The 7,500-nt window shown below is 46.9% G+C and overlaps 1 protein-coding gene across 1 annotated transcript in view; it reads right to left on the bottom strand.

The window, feature by feature from the left end:
- LOC110518842 (TBC1 domain family member 1) overlaps window positions 1-7,500 on the bottom strand; it is a 126,201-nt gene that overhangs the window by 51,342 nt on the left and 67,359 nt on the right. The window lies entirely within an intron of this gene.

The raw sequence follows: 7,500 nt of genomic DNA, 5'->3' as shown, positions 1-7,500 counted from the left end.
ACCCAGTCTCTACTGTACCAGAACGAGAGTAACCCAGTAACCCAGTCTCTACTGTACCAGACCGACAGTAACCCAGTCTCTACTGTACCAGACCAACAGTAACCCAGTCTCTACTGTACCAGACCAACAGTAACCTAGTCTCTACTGTACCAGACCAACAGTAACCCAGTCTCTACTGTACCAGACCAACAGTAACCCAGTCTCTAATGTACCAGACCGACAGTCACCCAGTCTCTACTGTACCAGACCAACAGTAACCCAGTCTCTACTGTACCAGACCGACAGTAACCCAGTAACCCAGTCTCTACTGTACCAGACCAACAGTAACCCAGTAACCCAGTCTCTAATGTACCAGACCAAATGTCACCCAGTCTCTACTGTACCAGACCAACAGTAACCCAGTCTCTACTGTACCAGACCAACAGTAACCCAGTCTCTACTGTACCAGACCAACAGTAACCCAGTCTCTACTGTACCAGACCAACAGTAACCCAGTCTCTACTGTACCAGACCGACAGTAACCCAGTCTCTACTGTACCAGACCGACAGTAACCCAGTCTCTACTGTACCAGACCGACAGTCACCCAGTCTCTACTGTACCAGACCAACAGTAACCCAGTCTCTACTGTACCAGACCGACAGTAACCCAGTCTCTACTGTACCAGACCAACAGTCACCCAGTCTCTACTGTACCAGACCAACAGTAACCCAGTCTCTACTGTACCAACCCGACAGTAACCCAGTCTCTACTGTACCAGACCGACAGTAACCTAGTCTCTACTGTACCAGACCGACAGTAACCCAGTCTCTACTGTACCACACCGACAGTAACCCAGTCTCTACTGTACCACACCGACAGTAACCCAGTCTCTACTGTACCAGACCGACAGTAACCTAGTCTCTACTGTACTAGACCAACAGCAACCCAGTCTCTACTGTACCAGACCAACAGTAACCCAGTCTCTACTGTACCAGACCGACAGTCACCCAGTCTCTACTGTACCAGACCGACAGTAACCCAGTCTCTACTGTACCAGACCAACAGTAACCCAGTCTCTACTGTACCAGACCGACAGTAACCCAGTCTCTACTGTACCAGACCGACAGTAACCCAGTCTCTACTGTACCAGACCGACAGTAACCCAGTCTCTACTGTACCAGACCGACAATAACCCAGTCTCTACTGTACCAGACCAACAGTAACCCAGTCTCTACTGTACCAGACCAACAGTAACCCAGTCTCTACTGTACCAGACCAACAGTAACCCAGTCTCTACTGTACAAGACCAACAGTAACCCTGTCTCTACTGTACCAGACCAACAGTAACCCAGTCTCTACTGTACCAGACCAACAGTAACCCAGTCTCTACCGTACCAGACCAACAGTAACCCAGTCTCTACTGTACCAGATCAACAGTAACCCAGTCTCTACTGTACCAGACCGACAGTAACCTAGTCTCTACTGTACCAGACCAACAGTAACCCAGTCTCTACTGTACCAGACCAACAGTAACCCAGTCTCTACTGTACCAGACCAACAGTAACCCAGTCTCTACTGTACCAGACCAACAGTAACCCAGTCTCTACTGTACCAGACCAACAGTAACCCAGTCTCTACTGTACCAGACCAACAGTAACCCAGTCTCTACTTTACCAGACCAACAGTAACCCAGTCTCTACTGTACCAGACCGACAGTAACCCAGTCTCTACTGTACCAGACCAACAGTAACCCAGTCTCTACTGTACCAGACCAACAGTAACCCAGTCTCTACTGTACCAGACCAACAGTAACCCAGTCTCTACTGTACCAGACCAACAGTAACCCAGTCTCTAATGTACCAGACCGACAGTAACCCAGTCTCTACTGTACCAGACCAACAGTAACCCAGTCTCTAATGTACCAGACCGACAGTAACCCAGTCTCTACTGTACCAGACCGACAGTAAGCCAGTCTCTACTGTACCAGACCGACAGTAACCCAGTCTCTACTGTACCAGACCAACAGTAACCTAGTCTCTACTGTACCAGACCAACAGTAACCCAGTCTCTACTGTACCAGACCGACAGTAACCCAGTCTCTACTGTACCAGACCGGCAGTAACCCAGTCTCTACTGTACCAGACCAACAGTAACCCAGTCTCTACTGTACCAGACCAGTAACCCAGTCTCTACTGTACCAGACCGACAGTAACCCAGTCTCTACTGTACCAGACCAACAGTAACCCAGTCTCTAATGTACCAGACCGACAGTAACCCAGTCTCTACTGTACCAGACCGACAGTAACCCAGTAACCCAGTCTCTACTGTACTAGACCGACAGTAACCCAGTAACCCAGTCTCTACTGTACCAGACCAACAGTAACCCAGTCTCTACTGTACCAGACCGACAGTAACCCAGTCTCTACTGTACCAGACCAACAGTAACCCAGTCTCTAATGTACCAGACCGACAGTAACCCAGTCTCTACTGTACCAGACCGACAGTAACCCAGTAACCCAGTCTCTACTGTACCAGACCGAGAGTAACCCAGTAACCCAGTCTCTACTGTACCAGACCGACAGTAACCCAGTCTCTACTGTACCAGACCAACAGTAACCCAGTCTCTACTGTACCAGACCAACAGTAACCTAGTCTCTACTGTACCAGACCAACAGTAACCCAGTCTCTACTGTACCAGACCAACAGTAACCCAGTCTCTAATGTACCAGACCGACAGTAACCCAGTCTCTAATGTACCAGACCAACAGTAACCCAGTCTCTAATGTACCAGACCAACAGTAACCCAGTCTCTACTGTACCAGACCAACAGTAACCTAGTCTCTACTGTACCAGACCAACAGTAACCCAGTCTCTACTGTACCAGACCGACAGTAACCCAGTCTCTAATGTACCAGACCGACAGTCACCCAGTCTCTACTGTACCAGACCAACAGTAACCCAGTCTCTACTGTACCAGACCGACAGTAACCCAGTAACCCAGTCTCTACTGTACCAGACCAACAGTAACCCAGTAACCCAGTCTCTAATGTACCAGACCAAATGTCACCCAGTCTCTACTGTACCAGACCAACAGTAACCCAGTCTCTACTGTACCAGACCAACAGTAACCCAGTCTCTACTGTACCAGACCAACAGTAACCCAGTCTCTACTGTACCAGACCAGTAACCCAGTCTCTACTGTACCAGACCGACAGTAACCCAGTCTCTACTGTACCAGACCAACAGTAACCCAGTCTCTACTGTACCAGACCAACAGTAACCCAGTCTCTACTGTACCAGACCGACTGTAACCCAGTCTCTACTGTACCAGACCGACAGTCACCCAGTCTCTACTGTACCAGACCGACAGTAACCCAGTCTCTACTGTACCAGACCAACAGTAACCCAGTCTCTACTGTACCAGACCGACAGTAACCCAGTCTACTGTACCAGACCGACAGTAACCCAGTCTCTACTGTACCAGACCGACAATAACCCAGTCTCTACTGTACCAGACCAACAGTAACCCAGTCTCTACTGTACCAGACCAACAGTAACCCAGTCTCTACTGTACCAGACCAACAGTAACCCAGTCTCTACTGTACAAGACCAACAGTAACCCTGTCTCTACTGTACCAGACCAACAGTAACCCAGTCTCTACTGTACCAGACCAACAGTAACCCAGTCTCTACTGTACCAGACCAACAGTAACCCAGTCTCTACTGTACCAGATCAACAGTAACCCAGTCTCTACTGTACCAGACCGACAGTAACCTAGTCTCTACTGTACCAGACCAACAGTAACCCAGTCTCTACTGTACCAGACCAACAGTAACCCAGTCTCTACTTTACCAGACCAACAGTAACCCAGTCTCTACTGTACCAGACCGACAGTAACCCAGTCTCTACTGTACCAGACCAACAGTAACCCAGTCTCTACTGTACCAGACCAACAGTAACCCAGTCTCTACTGTACCAGACCAACAGTAACCCAGTCTCTACTGTACCAGATCAACAGTAACCCAGTCTCTACTGTACCAGACCGACAGTAACCTAGTCTCTACTGTACCAGACCGACAGTAACCCAGTCTCTACTGTACCAGACCAACAGTAACCCAGTCTCTACTTTACCAGACCAACAGTAACCCAGTCTCTACTGTACCAGACCGACAGTAACCCAGTCTCTACTGTACCAGACCAACAGTAACCCAGTCTCTACTGTACCAGACCAACAGTAACCCAGTCTCTACTGTACCAGACCAACAGTAACCCAGTCTCTACTGTACCAGACCAACAGTAACCCAGTCTCTAATGTACCAGACCGACAGTAACCCAGTCTCTACTGTACCAGACAAACAGTAACCCAGTCTCTACTGTACCAGACCAACAGTAACCCAGTCTCTACTGTACCAGACCAACAGTAACCCAGTCTCTACTGTACCAGACCAACAGTAACCCAGTCTCTAATGTACCAGACCGACAGTAACCCAGTCTCTACTGTACCAGACCGACAGTAACCCAGTCTCTACTGTACCAGACCAACAGTAACCCAGTCTCTACTGTACCAGACCAACAGTAACCCAGTCTCTACTGTACCAGACCAACAGTAACCCAGTCTCTACTGTACCAGATCAACAGTAACCCAGTCTCTACTGTACCAGACCGACAGTAACCTAGTCTCTACTGTACCAGACCAACAGTAACCCAGTCTCTACTGTACCAGACCAACAGTAACCCAGTCTCTACTTTACCAGACCAACAGTAACCCAGTCTCTACTGTACCAGACCGACAGTAACCCAGTCTCTACTGTACCAGACCAACAGTAACCCAGTCTCTACTGTACCAGACCAACAGTAACCCAGTCTCTACTGTACCAGACCAACAGTAACCCAGTCTCTACTGTACCAGACCAACAGTAACCCAGTCTCTAATGTACCAGACCGACAGTAACCCAGTCTCTACTGTACCAGACAAACAGTAACCCAGTCTCTAATGTACCAGACCGACAGTAACCCAGTCTCTACTGTACCAGACCGACAGTAAGCCAGTCTCTACTGTACCAGACCGACAGTAACCCAGTCTCTACTGTACCAGACCAACAGTAACCTAGTCTCTACTGTACCAGACCAACAGTAACCCAGTCTCTACTGTACCAGACCGACAGTAACCCAGTCTCTACTGTACCAGACCGACAGTAACCCAGTCTCTACTGTACCAGACCGACAGTAACCCAGTCTCTACTGTACCAGACCGACAGTAACCCAGTCTCTACTGTACCAGACCGACAGTAACCCAGTCTCTACTGTACCAGACCGACAGTAACCCAGTCTCTACTGTACCAGACCAACAGTAACCCAGTCTCTAATGTACCAGACCGACAGTAACCCAGTCTCTACTGTACCAGACCGACAGTAACCCAGTAACCCAGTCTCTACTGTACTAGACCGACAGTAACCCAGTAACCCAGTCTCTACTGTACCAGACCAACAGTAACCCAGTCTCTACTGTACCAGACCGACAGTAACCCAGTCTCTACTGTACCAGACCAACAGTAACCCAGTCTCTAATGTACCAGACCGACAGTAACCCAGTCTCTACTGTACCAGACCGACAGTAACCCAGTAACCCAGTCTCTACTGTACCAGACCGACAGTAACCCAGTCTCTACTGTACCAGACCAACAGTAACCCAGTCTCTACTGTACCAGACCAACAGTAACCCAGTCTCTACTGTACCAGACCAACAGTAACCTAGTCTCTACTGTACCAGACCAACAGTAACCCAGTCTCTACTGTACCAGACCAACAGTAACCCAGTCTCTAATGTACCAGACCGACAGTAACCCAGTCTCTACTGTACCAGACCAACAGTAACCCAGTCTCTAATGTACCAGACCAACAGTAACCCAGTCTCTACTGTACCAGACCAACAGTAACCTAGTCTCTACTGTACCAGACCAACAGTAACCCAGTCTCTACTGTACCAGACCGACAGTAACCCAGTCTCTAATGTACCAGACCGACAGTAACCCAGTCTCTACTGTACCAGACCGACAGTAACCCAGTCTCTACTGTACTAGACCGACAGTAACCCAGTCTCTAATGTACCAGACCGACAGTAACCCAGTCTCTACTGTACCAGACCGACAGTAACCCAGTAACCCAGTCTCTACTGTACCAGACCAACAGTAACCCAGTCTCTACTGTACCAGACCAACAGTAACCCAGTCTCTACTGTACCAGACCGACAGTAACCTAGTCTCTACTGATCTTTGAATGTGTTGCCTGTTGGATTTACGTGGCTCCAAAGTCCAAGTCGAACGAAGTCCACGACTAACAGTAAGTCACAAAGCAACAGTGCCATCTAGTGGCCAGGTGCTGTCATTACACCAGTCTGTGCTCTGAGGGCTCAGGACACAGCTGTTCTGTACGGTCTCTGGGACACACATGAAGTCATCAATGTCCGGTTTTTTTCACAGTGGGTCTCATGACGGACAAACATCTGTTCTGTTGACCGTCATCTCATGACTTCCTATTGAAAAGCTATTGGCTCAAATCAGGAGTAACTAGAAGGAATCATTTAGAATCTTTATCTTGAAACAAACAACATGCAGTAGATTCACATTCTAGAACTAGAAGGAATCATTTAGAATCTTTATCTTGAGACAAACCACATGCAGTAGATTCACATTCACATTCTAGAACTAGAAGGAATCATTTAGAATCTTTATCTTGAAACAAACCACAAGCAGTAGATTCACATTCACATTCTAGAACTAGAAGGAATCATTTAGAATCTTTATCTTGAGACAAACCACATGCAGTAGATTCACATTCACATTCTAGAACTAGAAGGAATCATTTAGAATCTTTATCTTGAAACAAACCACAAGCAGTAGATTCACATTCACATTCTAGAACTAGAAGGAATCATTTAGAATCTTTATCTTGAGACAAACCACATGCAGTAGATTCACATTCACATTCTAGAACTAGAAGGAATCATTTAGAATCTTTATCTTGAGACAAACCACATGCAGTAGATTCACATTCACATTCTAGAACTAGAAGGAATCATTTAGAATCTTTATCTTGAGACAAACCACATGCAGTAGATTCACATTCACATTCTAGAACTAGAAGGAATCATTTAGAATCTTTATCTTGAGACAAACCACATGCAGTAGATTCACATTCACATTCTAGAACTAGAAGGAATCATTTAGAATCTTTATCTTGAGACAAACCACATGCAGTAGATTCACATTCACATTCTAGAACTAGAAGGAATCATTTAGAATCTTTATCTTGAGACAAACCACATGCAGTAGATTCACATTCACATTCTAGAACTAGAAGGAATCATTTAGAATCTTTATCTTGAGACAAACCACATGCAGTAGATTCACATTCACATTCTAGAACTAGAAGGAATCATTTAGAATCTTTATCTTGAGACAAACCACATGCAGTAGATTCACATTCACATTCTAGAACTAGAAGGAATCATTTAGAATCT

The sequence above is a fragment of the Oncorhynchus mykiss genome, chromosome 10, assembly GCF_013265735.2.
Source record: "Oncorhynchus mykiss isolate Arlee chromosome 10, USDA_OmykA_1.1, whole genome shotgun sequence".
In the NCBI taxonomy this organism is placed as follows: Eukaryota; Metazoa; Chordata; class Actinopteri; order Salmoniformes; family Salmonidae; genus Oncorhynchus; species Oncorhynchus mykiss.
The sequence above is the reverse complement of the archived record's forward strand: the minus strand, read 5'-3'. Positions and strand labels throughout refer to the sequence as shown.